Source organism: Symphalangus syndactylus, chromosome 4, assembly GCF_028878055.3.
Source record: "Symphalangus syndactylus isolate Jambi chromosome 4, NHGRI_mSymSyn1-v2.1_pri, whole genome shotgun sequence".
NCBI classification, from domain to species: Eukaryota; Metazoa; Chordata; class Mammalia; order Primates; family Hylobatidae; genus Symphalangus; species Symphalangus syndactylus.
This window is the reverse complement of record NC_072426.2, coordinates 159,932,695-159,950,150: the sequence shown is the minus strand read 5'-3', so window position 1 is coordinate 159,950,150 and position 17,456 is coordinate 159,932,695. Positions and strand designations below refer to the sequence as shown.

General features: G+C 47.2%; 1 protein-coding gene across 11 annotated transcripts in view; it reads left to right on the top strand.

Moving 5' to 3' along the window:
• The first annotated feature begins 322 nt into the window (after positions 1-322).
• Positions 323-17,456, top strand: part of FAT1 (FAT atypical cadherin 1) — a 141,952-nt gene continuing 124,818 nt past the window's right edge. For 3 of the 11 annotated variants that reach the window (XR_008657359.2, XR_008657358.2, XM_055276670.2), the window contains exon 1: positions 323-1,267. The gene's annotated coding sequence lies outside the window, so the exon portion shown is untranslated. Of the gene's footprint in view, positions 1,268-3,766; positions 3,960-17,456 lie in introns of those variants that run through there. The other 8 variants (XM_055276665.2, XM_055276662.2, XM_055276659.2 and 5 more) reach the window with 5 other exon arrangements.

Here is a 17,456-nt window from a genome sequence, read left to right as displayed (position 1 = left end):
GGACAATGTCAACTCACAGAAATGGCTCCCTCGGAATTTCACGCTGTTCGGGGAGATATTTTGGTACTTTAGTGGCATTAAAAATATATTCCACAGCAGATATTTTCCTGGAGGCTGGACACTTACATAAAGACGACGCATTCTTTTATAAATTAAACCTCAACAGTGTTTGCATTTATCTAAATGGGTATTATTTCGAGGAGGAGACAGTGATTTGTGTATTAGCCCCTATCACTACGGATGACTTGTAAGACACGTTAGGAACTGGCTCCTCCCCTATCCCTTCGCCCCCTCCTCTCAGAACCATATAAGCTTCAGAGTACGGTCAAGACAAGAGTAGCATTGGGAAAGAATTTGAAAATGAAAATACAGCTCCGTGATTTTCAACATAAAGACCACGAACAGCATAGTCAGTCGTGAAAAAAAATTCACATTCAGAAGTTGGAGGGCCACAAAGTACAAGTCGTCCAGGCCAGTCTGCAGAGACTGTTCATGCTTCCGCCCAGCAAAAATCTGGAAGGCGACACGTCGCGACGAATTTCAGCTGCAGAAGAGGAAGAGCATCACCTGCAGTCCGCGGCGTGGGAAACGCCGCCGGAGGGGCTCCGCGAGCCGGGTAAGTGCGCGCAGCGGGGCTCCGGGCGGCTCAGGCGCTGAGTGCGAGGAACGCCCGCGCTCGCCGGCGCCCGGGAAACGCAGCCGAAGGAGGAGGGCAGGCGTTTCACCCGCGCCACAGCTGCGGCCGGCCAGAGAGACCGCAGAGGCCGGGACCCCCCGCAGCCTCCGCGCCCGCTGCCGCGACTGCCGGAGTGGCGCGCCCAGCCGGAGAATCCCGTCCGCGCCCGGGGCGGGGGGCGAGGCGGGGCGCTGACGTCACCTCCCCTCCCCCACCGCCTCCAAGAGGGAGGGAGTCGGGAAAGAGGCAGCGAGTCGCCGCAGCCGCCGGCCGCAACTCCTCAACTCGGCGGCTGGCTGCCTGGGCACGTCCTGACAAACTTGGCTGCTCCCGGGCCCTCGTTCCGGCCCCGCGCACTCTCTTTTCGCCTGCGTTTGGTGCTTAAGTTTGTCCTGGTCGGAAGCCTCCGGAGATGCGGCCGCCTGGGTCCCGGCGGCACGGAGGTTGGCACTCTGGTTAGGGACACGCTGAAGATCCCGGGGAGGCAAAGTTGGTACTTCAAACCCGGCTCCTAACACATATCTACACCGCGGGGGGATCACGGAGCTGCCGGGCACTTTAAAGCCCAGGGCCGAGGACTCGGCTAGACTGGTGAGTTCTTTGTTCAAATCGTGCATGCCTTTTGGCATTTAAGTTTAAACCGTAAATGAAATTACGTGGGGTGTGTGGCTCTGAGCGTGTGCGGGGAAGCGTGTGCGCCCTACGGGTTCTCGGCTCCAGGAGCTGCGCATCCCTCTGGCTTTGTGCGGCTCGGCGATGAAAGATTCGTATGCATAGCTTTGGGAATTCATAAAATACATATAGAGCACTGTTCAAAAGAACTTGGGAGGCGATGCTGTTTGTGCATTATTTTGAATATAACTTATTATAGCAATGGTGCCTAGGGAGGGCGCATCGGGGCCGCGAGATTTGCAGGGGCGCAGCGCCCTCTAGTTCGGCCACCTGGCGAGGCGCACTCCTTGCCCGGTTCTGCGCGGGGGCGAACCTGGACCTCCCCGGCGCTCGGCGACGTGGGGCGCTTGCTCACCCCAGTCTTCACTGACCACCCACCCGGGCCCATTCTTTATATGAGTTACAAAAATCAGCTTGGGTGGACTGGATGTAGAGGCCGTGCTGGAGGAAAGCGTTTTGTTTCTGAAACCGTCTCCCCAACCCCCTCCCTAATTTCCACGAGCCTTTGGGGACAGGGTTAGGGAGGGTCGATTATTTAAAGGACAAATGTGGAACTTGAACCACATTTCTCTCTCTCATGAAAATAATTCGATTTGCGGTAGCTAACAGGCATGTCCATTTCGTTCTGTTGGCGCTTAAGGATCAGTAGAATCGTGGCAGAGTCCTAAGTCTGAAATCTCCATCCCTGGCTCTCGGCGGCTCCTCTGGCGACCAAGTGCAACTTCTTCCAGGCAGATAGATTTCTCAGGGAGCCTGGAAAATCGGGATTCCCAAACAGATGTAAAACACCTAGTAAGCCCTAGGAAGCGTTATTACTTATTAATTAATGGTAATCTTCTCCAGGAATTCTTTTGTGCCATTTTAAAAAAATCCCGTGATTTTACGTCAGGGAATGGTATCTTTGTACTTTTTTACTGTTCTTCTTTTCCCCTTTTAGCACTACTCCCGCTCCCTCGCTCCCAGGAAACGGCTGGAGTTCCGGTGTGGTTGGGTTTTGCTGAGATTTACAATTCGGCAAGCGGCACAAGCCGGTTGGGCTTGGAGATCAGGTCACCCACTTTCGAGGTGTTCCATGTATGAAATTGACCTGTAAGCACTTGCAGCAATTATGGCCGGGGCAAACACGTCTTTGGATGATGGAGTTTGCATTGCTGGATGTGTGAATCTGTGAATATTCCAACTGGTGGGCAGGGAATATAGGGCTACGAATCGGCACACTCATCTTGCAGGCATTATTTTTCCTTCCCAGCCACAACCTGCTAGACACCTTTATTATTATTTTTTCCGGTCACCTCTAAGATGGCTTATAAGGTGACTGCGTTAACTTTGAACCCAGGAAATTCTCTTTCACACTTGACTGCCCTGCCGTTCCCCTCCCCGCCAAGCTCCCTCCACCGGTCCCCGGGAAATCGGATCTCTTTGTCTTCCCAGTGTTAAAATGCCTGAGTCCCACAAACTTTCCGAGATCAAGTCCGCCCTCTTGTCCAGGCTGCGTCCCAGCGCCTCCGGCCCTCCGGGCTTCGGCCGAGTCCGCCCTGCGCCGAGCCTGCGGCTGGAGCCCTGCCCGCGTCGGGGATGGGCTCCGCGCCCGGGACGTTCAGGCTGGGCGCCCGGCGCGGGGAGTTCTCGGAGCGGGCGTCTCGGCGCTGGGGCTTCCCCTCTGCCTAGGAACTTGCAGTTGTCGGCCTGGGGTCACGCTTTGGGGCCCCTGGGGCCGACTCCCGGCTAGGAAGCCCTCGGGACGCCGCGACTGCCTTTTGTCCCGCAGGCCTGGGCGTCCGGGGTGTCAGCGGGGGAGGCCAGGCGCCCGCGGCGGGGAGGGCCTGGGGTCTAACTCGGCAGAAAAAGGTCGCGGGGGAAGCGTTTCCATTTTCTGGGGACTCAGTGTGGACTGAAGGAGGAAGTACATTCCGACCTAGCTGCATTCCTTTGGAGACCTGGGGGACGACTTCAGCCCACCAAACCTCCGCGGACCCAGAGCCGCGCCATTCAAATGCAGATTCAGGGGCTCCCAGAAGGCTATGGAAAAGCTAAAGGGATGCCTCTAGGAAGCTTTCTCATTAGGCCCCAGCCCTTTTTTTTTTTTTTTCTAGCTAAGCTAACGTTTCCCTTTCTTGGCTTGGAGCACTCCCCAATTCCTTGCACAGCGCCTGTGGCTGGCCGTAACTAACCTCGGCATCACAAGCCTCGCCCTGCCCCTCGGAGCCGCGCTAGACCCCGCTGGGCGCCATCTCGTCTCCCAGCACGGACCTGGCGTTCGCAGGGACTGGGGCTCTTTGGGCCCGGGCGGGACGGCGTGGCCGAACCCGCGGGCCTCGAGCCGGCAGCCGGGGAAAGTCGGCTCGAGTTTCCGCGCCCGAGAAACGAGCGCCGGCGCCGGCGGGCGGGGCCGGGGCGGAGGGATCTCCTGCGCTCGGGGAGCGCGAGGCGCCGGCGCCGAGCTGGGCGGCCGGGCGCGGGGAGAGGGAGCGGGAGCGGGTCGCGCGGCAGGTACCATGCGGGCGCGCGAGCCCGGCGAGGCCCCCGGCAGGCCCGGTCCCTGCTCGGGGGCGCGCTGAGACGGCGGGTGAGCTCCACGAGAGCGCCGTCGCCACTTCGGGCCAACTTTGCGGTAAGTTCGCTGGGGCGCGGGCCGGCGGGCGGGGGCGAGAGCGTGCAGCGCGCTGCGGTGCGGGCTCTGTGGGTGTCCGCCCGGTCCCCGGCTCGGGCTCCGGCTCTGCCGAAAACGGATGAGTGCGCGACCTCCCGGGGGGTGGAGTGACTCGGTCCTTCCCAGTTGGGAAGTTCAGCACTGGCTAGGGGGGTCCCGGCGGCGGAGCGGGAGAAAGAGACGACCGCGCGGGGCCAGTCCGGAGCCATTGCTGGGGTCCGATCCTTTCTGACGCGCCGCCTTCCCTCCGGGAGCTCGCGGGGCTGCGCCGGCCTCGCGGTCTCCTGGGGCATCCCGCCGTCTGCGAAAGACCCGCTCGCTGAGCGGTGCACGCGGGAGGCCTGCGCGGGGCTGCCGGGTCCGTGGGTCTCTGGGTGTTTGCGCCCTGCAGGAGGTGCGGATGCAACCGGTGGACTGCGGAGGGAAGGCCTGCGAGGCTGCATTACGGGGCTGAACATCTGCAGAATGTGCGGTTTGTCAGTGTTTTCTATCTTCTCTGGAGGAGGAACTTCTAAGATCTTTTTAAAAGAAAGAGGTTTTGGTCTTTCATTGCCTTTAAAAAAAAAAAAAACCTCGGTGCTTTCTTTTAGAGAGCCAGCTTTCTGCTGTGTGTTAGATTTTTTTGTTTCCGCTGATGTGAATTGCAAGGCTTTGGAAACAAGGACGCAATTGTATGAGTTAGGAAAGTAAACTCATAAATATTTTCTATGCAGTTAAGTTTTTTTTTTTTTTTTTTTGGTCTGAACTGTGGTTTCATTAAGTGGCTTTTGTTAAGCAATTCCCGGGCGCCTGATAGAGGCGATTACTTTTTTAAGTGGATATTAACAGTGATTATTAGTATGAGAAAAGATTGAAAAGAAAATGACCTTCAGTTATTCATTTCTTTTTCAAAAGCAGATTCTTAGTGCTTCATATATTCAGATACAGGTTTCGATAGTTTAAGAAGGTATCTGTGTGTGAGAACTAGGTAATGGTGTTGTTTTTCACACTATTCTTAATGAGTTTGGTTATGCCGTCCAACACAGGGACGTTTGAAAAGGTGTTTCTCCAGTTAATAGTTAATTGTGATATTTGTCTTTGTCTTTTTGTCTTAGGAAGACAGCTCTGATTCCACAATTAGAATTATTCCTTTGTATTTAAGATGTAAAAATGCTTAAAACACTATGTAATTTTTTAAAACAACAATTGGTATAAGCCTTGAGTTATGCTAAACATGGCATTTAACAAGCTCAAGGTAAGGTTTGATTTGAATGAAGTTTGCATTTGTATAACCATTTTTTGAAAAATGAACACCTTAAATGAGCCAAATTATTTGGCACTCTGAAAAGAAGTGTGGTTGTTAGAGGACTTTATAAAATCATTTCGGGCCACCTGTATATTCATTTGTCTCTTTTAATTAGTCACTAGAAGTATCCCCGTTGGGTTCTCATCATGTTAGTAGATCATTTAAATCCATGGTCCGGACAGGTGCCAACAGAAAAATATTTAAAAATTATGGCCAGGCGCGGTGGCTCACGCCTGTAAACCCAGCCCTATGGGAGGTCGAGGCGGGCGGATCACCGGAGGTCGGGGGTTCGAGACCAACCTGACCAACATGGAGAAACCCTGTCTCTACTAAAAATACAAAATTAGCCGAGTGTGGTGGCGCATGCCTGTTAATCCTAGCTACTTGGGAGGCTGAGGCAGGAGAATCGCTTCAACCCGGGAGGTGGAGGTTGCGGTAAGCCGAGATCGTGCCGTTGCAATTCAGCCTGGGGAAAAAAAAAAAAAAAGAAGAAAAAGAAAGAAGAGAAGAAAAATCTTTAAAAATTATGCACAAACTAATTCTGTTTTCATTCCCTTGATCATCCTCTACCTTTCCATTGCCTTTAGACTTTGCTTTGAGGTCCCTTTGAGGCAGTCGTTTCTTTGAATGTTAGAGGTGGATAGGATCTTAGAGATTATGTTTTAACACTTTACCCACTTGCTTTCCACCCAAGTTTGGCTGATTTTACGTAGAATCAATCAGCCAAATCAAATTAGTACATTATTATTGCATTAGATTCTGTCTCAGTGGCATAATTTGTAGCCTAAAGGACCTGATTTAATAGCAGGGAGCCGTAAGGCTTGATGTGCTGTTTAATCTTTATGAGTGGGATTTGTGCTAGATAATTGTTCTTTTGACCAAATTATATAGAAGTTGAAGCCAAACTCTATCTTTTGGTCTCACTTAATTGTTCAGTTTGCAAATGCTTATTTATCCTTAGACACTGGAGAAGAGTTTTTGAAATGAGTGATATACGTCAATTAAGATCAGGAAGTTGCTGTTTTATATCTGAGGGGAACTTTTCATTTCAAAAATACGTTCTGATGAGGAATCCGCATATTTCACTCTTTTAAGTTTTTTAAGTCATCTTTTGCTGTAAGTCCCAGATTTAAATACATTGCCTGAATTCTTGCTTAATTCTAAGGGTTCATTATGTATGTGAAGATAAGTCTATAAAGTAAAAATAATAAAGTCGTCTATACACTGCTTAGGAAAATTAGTCATGATTTAATCTGTATCCTGTATCCTTCATAGAATATTAAGGTTAGAGCTTCGTGATAATCTGCAACACAGACACTGACCTGGCATTATCTATAGCCAATTTTGAGGCAGTGTAAGGTGGGTGGTGACCTCTTTCTGAGCTATTGGAAATGAGTCCTCTACAGAGCAGCCACCTGCAGTGTTGTTACCAGCCTCGTGGTTGTGCCTGGATTTTCTGTTAATTTGAGGATGGATGTTTTATTTTCGTATGTTATCCCTCTCTATATCCCCTCCCCAACACAGTCCTGCCTCCCATTTCTCACTCTTAATGCTTTATTCATCTGTCCATTTACCAGTCCAACAATAGTGTCAAACATTGAGCCAGATACAACATCTAGTGCTGAACAAATCGTGTTTCCTGCCCTCAAGCAGCTTGTAGTCTGATAAGGGAGAGGACAAGTACACAGTCTCTTATAGACCAGTGTGATAAGAAATCCATTCAGGTCAAGGTGGTCCGTAGCAGCACCTCAGTGAGCTGGGGGATCTGGGGCAGGTGGATTTAGGATAATATGAGTTCTGAGGGAAGTGTGAATCAGAGGGGAACAATTCAAGCAGAGGAAATGATGTGTGCAGAGCAAGTTATAGAAAGCATAGTGTGGCTTGTGGTGTGATGAGTGGAGAGAAATTCTGAAGACCTCACCGTACCATGTTATCTGAGGGAAAGGATTGGCTTCTTTTTTTGTCTACGTAGAACATAGATAATCTTGACTATGACTTAAATAATCTTACTAAAAAAGGGAGGATTGTTTTTATGAGGCAGAGGTTAAGGAGAGAGAAAAAGAAAAACGTTGAAGAGAAAGGTGAAAACAAATAAGCTGTATGTGCGGAGTGGAGGGCAGGAAACAAAGAAAATAGTAATGTTTGCATTATCTTTCGGAAGGGAAGAGGTCAAGATGTTATATTAGTTTAGAGCCTTCACCACTAGGTGGTGTTATTGGCTCAAGACAGCTTGGCTACTGAACTTGTTGCAAGTCTGGGAAGTATGCCTTTTTGTTTTAGAGTAAGAAGTAGTGTTGGGAAATTAGGAAATTAGTTAGAGATCAGTTTATCAAAGGTCTTTAATGCAAGGTTAAGAATAATATACTTAGCAGGCTAAGGGGAAATACTGAATATTTTCAAACTAAAGAATAATGTCACAAAGAAGTTTGAATAGGTTGACTGAGATTGGGGGTAGAAAGCAGGAATACCAAAAGACTGTAGGAATACTCTGCATGAACAAAATACCCATTTGAACTAGGTGGTAGCGGCAGAAATGCAAAGGGAACCATTTTGAGAAATTGAGAAAGAAATGTCAAGTCTGGATAACTTTTGAGAAATGAAGGTGTGAGAGCCAGGAGGCTGCAAAGATTTTAGTCCATCCTTCAATTTCTCGAATACATGGAGTCGAAAGGATTAAGCAAGTTCCTTGAATTCACACAGTTGATTAGTGACAAAGCTGGAGCTAGGTTCCACATTTGATGTTCTCCCAACCCCTTCCTTTTTGTTTGATTTGTTAGTTTGCAAACTTGGTTGATTTGGGAAGTGGTGAGATTGGAAAATACACTGGAAGAGCTGTTACTTTGTAATGGTGAAAGGGTGAAAAGTCTATATAGTTGTCCTTTGGTCTCTAAGGGGAGATTTGAGATTTTATACCGAAATCTGAGGATGCTCAAGTCCCTGATATAAAATGGGGTACTATTTATATTTTTACTGTTTTATTGTTCATTTTAAAGACGCTCTCAACCTGAGGTTGGTTGGATCCATGGATGCAGAACTCTTCTATAGTGAAGGCCAATCATATAACTTAGGTTTGATGGTATTTCAGGAGGAGTGTTAGGAGGTGTTTGAGAGAGGTTAGAGCTGAAATTGCAGCTTTGGTGCACTGATCCTTCATGATTTGAGGCAGAGTGGATGAGATCTTTAAGGGTGGTAATAAATGCATGTGGAGGAAGAGTTGGAAGACAAGTCTGTAATGCGAGAGTTTTAGGTGAGTCAGTGTAGAGTGTAAAAGAGTATGGAAGAGAATCAGGAGAATGTTGTCATTCATTTTTCATACCTGTGGATTGCCTCTTTGTTTTGGGGGACTCTGACCATATGAAGGATCAGGAGTGGTGGGGAGGGGAGTGAGTAGGGTCAAAGGTGTCGTGAAATCAAGGAGGATGAGCACTGAGAAAAGGTCATTGGTTTGACATTAGCTTGTGCTGCGGGAACAGCTGTTCTGCCAGGGTGGACCTGCAGGATCTCTGTGGAGCAGCGTTTAGTGGAGAGGGAGTTTTTTTTTGTTTGTTTGTTTTGAGACGGAGTCTCACTCTGTCGCCCAGGCTGGAGTGCAGTGGCGTGATCTGGGCTCACTGCAAGCTCCGCCTCCTGGGTTCACGCCATTCTCCTGCCTCAGCCTCTCCGAGTAGCTGGGACTACAGGTGCCCGCCACTACGCCCGGCTAATTTTTTTGTATTTTTAGTAGACACGGGGTTTCACCGTGGTCTTGATCTCCTGACCTCGTGATCCGCCCGCCTCAGCCTCCCAAAGTGCTGAGATTACAAGCTTGAGCCACCACGCCCGGCCTTGGAGAAGGAGTTCTAAGGAAGCCAGGGCGGTGCTGTGAAACTCCTTTTCTTGCAATCTTCGCCAGTATAAAGAAAGAGAAGAATAAGAGTGTTTGTTTGAAAGAAGCAAAGGTTTGAATGAAGTTTATTTTATTTTATTTTATTTATTTATTTATTTATTTTTTGAGATGGAGTCTGGCTCTGTCACCCAGGTTGGAGTGCAGTGGCGCAATCTCGGCTCCCTGCAACCTCCGCCTCCTGGGTTCAAGCGATTCTCCTGCTTCAGCCTCCTGAGTAGCTGGGACTACAGGTGCATGCCACCATGCCCGGCTAATTTTTGTATTTTTAATAGAGACGGGGTTTCGCCATGTTGGCCAGGATGGTCTCAATCTCTTGACCTCATGATCTGCCCACCTTAGCCTCCCAAAGTACTGGGATTACAGGCGTGAGCCACCATGCCTGGCCAAGCTTGTTTTTTAAGTAGGGGAAGAACCTGTGTGTGTATGGATTCTGCACAAGGTGTCAGGAGTGGGAGGAGCTGTAGAAGAGGCAGGATTTTGTGGCATCAGAGTATCTTTATTTGCAACTGGGATGGGTGGCATCTCTTCTGAGGTGTAAGAAGAGAGAACAGGTGAAGAGAACATTTTAAGAAGAGGAGGGAAGATGGACTTTTCTCCCTGAAGATTTCCGTTTTCTTGCTGTACATAGAACATTCACTTTCCTGGTCCGTCATTTAGTGAAGGGTTGACCGAATCTGATTATACAGGGAGCCCAATTCAACGTATAAAATAAAGTCACCAACTTGGGAGTGGAAGAAGTGGCCATTGTTGATTATTAGCTACTCTGCCAAGATGTCGTTTAAATTACTTCTATTTGTGGAGAAAAATACATTAGATGAGGTGATCTCCACTCACAAGAGGTAAACAATCTGTTTATTGAGCTTCTCCTTGGGCAAAATTTGTCCTGGAATGTGGATGAGGAGAAAGTGGTTGGAGGATAAGGAATATAGAGAGAGGGGAAAGAAGAGAATAGCACAGGAATGCCTCACCCTGCCAGAAATAGACACACAGCCGCTGCCTACCTGTCCTGTCTTGTCGTTCCCCGGAGCACGGAACAACTAGAACCCGTCATCTTCATAATGCCAACAGACATGTTTTATAGGTTCATGTAGATAAGTAGGTTTTATCTAGAGGCCGTTTGAAAAATAGGACATCTGCTTAACTTTCTTAAGGGCAAGAACACTTCAGGAATCTATTTGGGATTGATTAAATCATGCACATGCTGAAGTTTTCTGAAAGAGTCAGATTGTAGTTCCACACTGTCACTGACTCTTCAGAATCTGACTCTTTCAGAAAACTTCAGCATGTGCATGATTTAATCAATCCCAAATAGATTCCTGAAGTGTTCTTGCCCTTAAGAAAGTTAAGCAGATGTCCTATTTTTACCATTCTCAGGGTTAAATTGGAAGCGGTTGTTGATCATGTGAAGGCAATATTTAAATTATGTCTTGCTAGAGTTACTAGATTATTGCAGCCCCAGTCAAAGATAACATATGAATGGAGTTAGCAGAAGTAATTAAATGACATCTGCCAAGCCTAAGGCTGCTGCTCAGTTTCTAGGGTCACAGCTTCCTCCGTTCATACTGAAAATCATATGAAGATGGGTTGAAAAGAATTAATATATACCCAGAAAATAAACAGGATCTACTCATTAGTATTTCAGTGTAAGGATGAAAGCTTTTAAAAGTACCGACATGGCTATGATAATTGAACTAGAAAAATCGAGAGTTTTTTTTCCTGTTGTAAATTTTATCTGGAATGTCTGAAATTTTAGAAATCATTCAACATTTTTTTTAATATACGGTATCTTTAAAAAGCCATTTACGTTGGGTGCGGTGGCTCATGCCTGTAATCCCAGCACTTTGGGAGGCTGAGATGGGTGGATCACTTGCAGCCAGGAATTCGAGATTAGCCTGGCCAACATGGCGAAACCCCGTCTCTACTGAAATACAAAAGTTAGCTGGTCATGGTGGCGCATGCCTGTAGTCCTAGCTACTCAGGAGGCTGAGGCACGAGAATCGCTTAAACCCAGAAGGCGGAGGTTGCAGTGAGCCATGATTGCACCACTGTGCTCCAGTCTAGGTGACAGAACAAGACTGTCTTAAACAAAAAACAAACGAAAAAAACAACAAAAAAACTCATTTACAATTCGTAATCTCTTGACAGCTTCAAGATCCTGCTTTAAAAATGAGTTTGCCGGCCAGGCACAGGGGCTCACGACTGTAATCCCAGCATTTTGGGAGGTCCAGGCAGGTCTATCAGTTGAGCTCAGGAGTTTGAGACCAGCCTGGGCAACATGGTGAAACCCCATCTCTACAAAAATACAAAAAATTAGCTGGGCATGGTGGTGCGCCCAGGTACCCCGGAGGCTGAAGCGGGAGGATCACTCGAGCCTGGAAGGTTGGTGCTGCAGTGAGCTATGATGGTGCCACTGCTCTCCAGCCTGGGAGACAGAGCAAGACCGTGTCTCAGTGGGGGAAAAAAAAAGATGCTTGCAATTTAGAGATCTCTTAAAAGTACTTTAAAAATGTGACACTGAACTGAACTCGAAATTCCAAATTTTAATCATGAGTTAAATTCTACTGACGCTTTCACTATGTTGATAGAAAATGAGAGTGGAGAAGAGCACAGTGAGGGAGAACACAAAGTTCTCAACTTAATAATTTTGTGTTTTTATCGTAACATGTGGAATGAAAAGTTTAATAATGTTGTCCTGTTCCATAAAGGCTAGAATGACTACTTGTGCTTGTAAGAATTGTGACCTCTCAGTAATAAATATGCAGCATTTAACAGAATTGATGCATTGCGTGATGCTGTGTCACCTAATGTCGTGTCTCTGTGGCGTTTGAAACCCTTCAAAGACTTGAGCTTGAGGTCATCTAAACACTTGAATATATGCAGTTATGTTTTCAGCACAGGGGCTGTGTTCTGTTTGTGAAGAATGTGCAGTCACGGTAATTGATTGAAGCATTTTACATGAAGGTCTCCTGATGAAGAAATATGAAGATATTAATATCTGATTTTTACTGGAAAAGTTGTTTTTCTCCCGTATTTGTAGATTTTCAGAGATTTATGCTAAAGATATTTAAGCTTTGGACTGGGAGCCCTTCTCCTTCAAGGCTGAAATAAGTAAACACTCTTTGTTTTTGCTTTGGAGAATGCATTTTAGAAATCCGAAATTACAGTGAGTTTAAGTAGTGTGATCACCTTCTAAATATCAAAGTATAGCCCTTGGCTCAGATGGTCTTGGGAGTTTAATTTCCGTAAGCAAAGGAGTAGGCGATAAGTTCCTTTTTAGATGAAACGGTGTTTTGAGTCTTTCCCCCCTTCAGCTTTACTGTTTGTTTTGCATAAGAGCCACAGCCATTGTTTTGATCAGGGTGGTTTTTCTAGTGAAACATGAGTTCGTGGTTCTTGGTTGCATTACTGCAGGGTTAACAATGTCTCCCAAAAAGTGTATTTTTTCATTTAATAATTTATTCTACTCACAGTAGCCTTCTGTTAGCCAAGTTTGCAGAGTACATTCAGGGTTTTCGAAGGTCTCAGTTAGGAATGTGGTCCACAAGTCCGTCCCAGCTGTATTGTGGAACTGGTGAGTAGGATGTGGAAGGTAATTGCATGTTTGGGAATCCAGTTGGGGATGAGTGGGTGGTGGCGGGGGCTGTGGTGGGACTGAGCACCTGGGACACCATGGGGAGAGAACAGCCGTAGCAATCTGACGTGTTGGGCATGGTCTGTGTGTCTTAGGGGATGGAACGGTGCCAGAGCCTTCTGGTGGGGGGATGGAGGGGGAAGCAGCGTGGCGCATTAGCGAGTATTTTTTTTTGTTTTTGAGACAGAGTCTTGCTCTGTCACCTAGGCTGGAGTGCAGTGGTGCGATCTCAGCTCAGTGCAACCTCCGTCTCCCTTGTTCAAGGGATTCTCCTGCCTCTGCCTCCCAAGTAGCTGGGACCACAGGCTCACACCACCACACCCAGCTAATTTTTGTATTTTTAGTAGAGACAGGGTTTCATCATGTTGGCCAGGATGGTCTCGATCTCTTGACCTCATGATCCACCTGCCTCGGCCTCCCAAAGTGCTGGGATTACAGGTGTGAGCCACCGCGCCCAGCTGAATTAGTGAGTATTTATATTATAGAGAACTCCAAGTTCTAATGTTGGGCTTCAGCTCTACAAAAATCTTTATTTACTGACTGTTTCTTACTGCACCACTGTGCTGTGGTTCCCTTTTCCTCTCAGTGGCCGCCATCTCCGCTGTCAGGGCCTCCCATTTGGACCTTTCAAATCTTGGGGCTCTGCTCTTGGATTTTTTTCTTCTGCCTGCTCTCTTCCTTGGTGATCTCATTCAGTTCTGTGGTTTTAAATACCATCTTTCATATTCAGACAACTCTCAAATTTCTATCTGCCGGCTGGAGTCTCCCACATATCTGCTGCCCACTCACAATCTTTACTTGGATAGCCGGTAGCTGTTCCCATCTTACCCTGTCCAAAACTGACCTCCCGATCTGCTCCCCGAGGCTGCTCCTCCTCCTGTCTCCCTCTTGGTTCCTGGCCCCCTTGTTTTCTATGCTCAGCAGTCTTTGGCATCTTCTCTGGTACTGCTCTCTCCTCCTTTCCCTCCCTCGCCCCACTCCAGTGCATCAGGCAACCTTGAAGTAGATTCAGAATCTGCCCCCCACCCCCGTTGTGCCCTGGCCCGCACACGCTCCGCCTGAATCTGCCCCCCACCCCCGTTGTGCCCTGGCCCGCACACGCTCCGCCTGAATCTGCCCCCACCCCCGTTGTGCCCTGGCCCGCACACGCTCCGCCTGAATCTGCCCCCACCCCCGTTGTGCCCTGGCCCGCACACGCTCCGCCTGTGTTGTGGCCGCAGCCTCTGACTGCTCTGGTCGCCCTCCAGCTTTTGCCCTGGCTGCCCACAGGCTTTTCCGTTTTACTGAGACCATGGCACTCCTCTGTTCAGAATCAGCTGGGGGGCTTCTCATTTGATTTATACTAAACTCTAAAGTCCTAAAAATCATCCTTTATCCATGAGTCCATACTGATCTTGAGAGAAAAAAAGATTCAGGCTGGATGCAGTGGCTCACACCTGTAATCCCAGCAGTTGGGGAGGCTGAGTGGGTGGATCGCTTGAGCCTGGGTGTTTGAGACCAGCCTGGGCAACATGGTGAAACCCCGTCGCTATAAAAAATACAGACATGAGCCAGGCGTGCTGGAGTCCCTGAGTATGTAAAATTCTCAGTCTAAATCTGCAGGCCCACCTATAGTCCCAGCTACTCAAGAGGCTGAGACTGGGGCCCTTAAAGCTCAAAGCTTCGGTGAGCCGTGATCGCGCCACTGCACTCCAGCCTGGGTGAGAGAGCGAGACTCTGTCTAAAAAAGAAAAAAAATTGAATAAATAAATGGAGGAAGATAGACAAATCAGTTTCTAGAAGAATTCTAAATATTTTGGGTAGCGAAACTCTCTACCTCTTAAGCATGGGCTGCGTGCAGTGACTTCCTTACCGAGAATACGGTACAGGAAGGGGTGAAAGTAACCTGACTGTGAAGACACCTGGCAGACACTACCTCAGCCACGTGGTCAGGGGCAGCGTCAGCATCGATAAATCGTGTTGATTTACCCCTTGCTGCGGTGTGGTGGGAATGACACTTTACCTCTGTGGCTTTTCTCCCCAAACATAACCCCATCTAATCAGGAGAGAAACAGCAGCTTCCAGGTGAGGGACATCCTACAAAATACCTGACTAGTACTTCTGGAAACTGTCCGGATCATTAAAAGAAGGAAAATCTGAGAAACGTACATTCCAGAGGAGCCTTAGGAGACATGACAGCTGAATGTAAGGTGGTGTCTTGGAAGGGATTCTGGGATGGAGGGAAAGCCTTGCGTAAAATCTGAGCAAATCTGAGTGAAGTATGGACTGTAGTTAATGGTGATGTGTCGGTACTGGTTTGTTAGTTGTATCTAGTATGATGTACTAATGTGAGATGTTAACAGTAGGGGAAGCTGTCTTTGCAGCTTTTCTGTAAATCTAGCAGCATATTCTAAAATGAGGTTTATTTTTTAAGAAAGAACCCCCTTCACCATAGGTTCTCTCCCAGAATGTGCCCCGGCCTTACCGCTGTCCGTCAACCACTGTGCTCCAGCCACGTGGTCTCTTTCTGGCTTCCCTAATCTAGTGCTTCTCTGCAGGGTGTGACTTTCTGCCCTAGTGGATGTTTGGCAATGTCTCGAGATAGAGGTATCTTTAGTCATCATAGCTGGGTGATGAGGGGGATGCCACAGGCTTCTAACTGGTGGGGACCAGGAATCATATTGAACACTCTATGTCGCCCCAAAGAATCTAAGAGTTGCCCAGCATGTCACTAGTGTAGGCGCTGACCCTTTGAATTTAGGTTTCCCTCTTTTCCTTCAGGTTCCTGACCCTGGTCTCTCTTTGCCCTGCTTTAGATTTCTCCTTAGCACTTAATTATCAGCGTCGGATATACTCTGTTTATTTGTCTGTCTGTCTGTCTGTCTGTGTCTGGCCAGGAAATGTATCTCCCATCAGGACTTGTTGGTAATTTAGTTCACTTTTGAATCCCCAGCATCTAGAACTGCACCTGATACATAGTTGATGCTCATTAGACTTATGTAAAAGGAATTAATTAATGAAAGGGGTGAGTAGATGATAAAGGTAACACATACTCGTGCTAAAAAAACCATAGTAGAGAAAAATGCCACAGTAATCACTCCCTCAGCTACCTGTTTCTCTACCGGTTCTCCAGAAGTTACCACTGTTAACAGTTGCTTGTCTGCCTAGATTTTGCTGTCCATTTTTAAGTATATCCGTGGGTACATTTTATCTGCCCCTCTTCTCCTCTTTTTTAAATAAACATAAATAGGATCAGCTTAGTTTTTCCAGTTAATATAGCTAGACATATGTCAACATACAGAGTGCTATCTTACCTTTTAATGGCTGCATGATAACTTTATATGTAGAATTAAGCAAAATACTTCTAGTGCTTGCGGTAGAGTCCTGGTATAATATTTTGTTGTACAGTGGATGATGGTAAAAATGTCTCCTAAAACATAATGTGACTTCTAAAACAAAAGACACTGCTTGCTAAACATCATCCAAGTGTTTGTGGTTTTGTTTTTTTGTTTTTGAGACAGATTCTAGCTCTTTTGCCCAGGCTGGAGTGCAGTGGCATGATCTCGGCTCACTGCAATCTCTGCCTCCTGGGTTCCAGTGATTCTCCTGCCTCAGCCTCTGGAGTAACTGAGATTACAGGCTTGCTCCACCACATCCTGCTAATTTTTGTATTTTTAGTAGAGACGGGGTTTCACCATGTTGGCCAGGCTAGTCTTGAACTCCTGAGCTCAAGGGATCCACCTGCCTTGGCCTCCCAAAGTGCTGGGATTACAGGTGTGAGCCACCGTGCCCAGCCTCTTTATATGTATTTTTATTTCTAGTTTGTAAATCTCTTGGGATTGGGATCTTTGTCTTTTATTCCTTAACACCATGCAAGGTTCTGTCTAATAAGGTCCTCCATACCTGTAGGTTGCACTTTTCATTTGTTTTGATAAAATTACAAGATTATTTTATAATATTCAAATTTCCCTGAGTATTAGAACTGTTGACTAAATGGAGATACTTAAAGAGATAGTTTTGGGAGCAAATTGTTTTCTTATTTCGTTTAAATGATAATTGTTCTCCTGGAAGCCAAAAATCTGTTTAATTTCTGACTTTATCTGGAGAGGAGAAGGCGTCATAGCTAAACAACAAGTTAGGGTGGCCAACTTGACCGTGATTCAATATCAGTTAAGCTTTAATTGCTTTAAGCACATCAGGTCTTTTTTCCCCCCTAATGCAATGACTTACGGGGCAGAGTTCGCAGTAGCCAAGTTAAGATACTATAAATTAATGTTGTTGTACCAATTTCAACTGGGCTGTCAAACCCACCCTCCAGTTTGCCATTCATTTACCTCTGGTAGCATTCACGTTTTGTGAATATTAATTTGAGAGTCACTTTGCAAGATGACAGTGCTGTCCTTTGTGAAGCTGCGTTGATTTACAAGATGAATCTGTTGGCAAAGGGGAACAGTTGATCTGAAAATAACTGTCCTGCTTCCCTGGCCAGACCTCAGCCCAGTGGACTTCGCCCACCTTCCCATTTGTCATTTGTTAAAGACAACGTTTTCTTCATTTCTTCAGTTTCTCTCTTTCCTCCGCCAGTCACCCAGGGACTGTCCTGCAGGGTCTGCCACCATGTATTAATAGACTGATTTGACCCTTAACGTGTGTTAGCTTGGAAGATTTAGCTTTTGT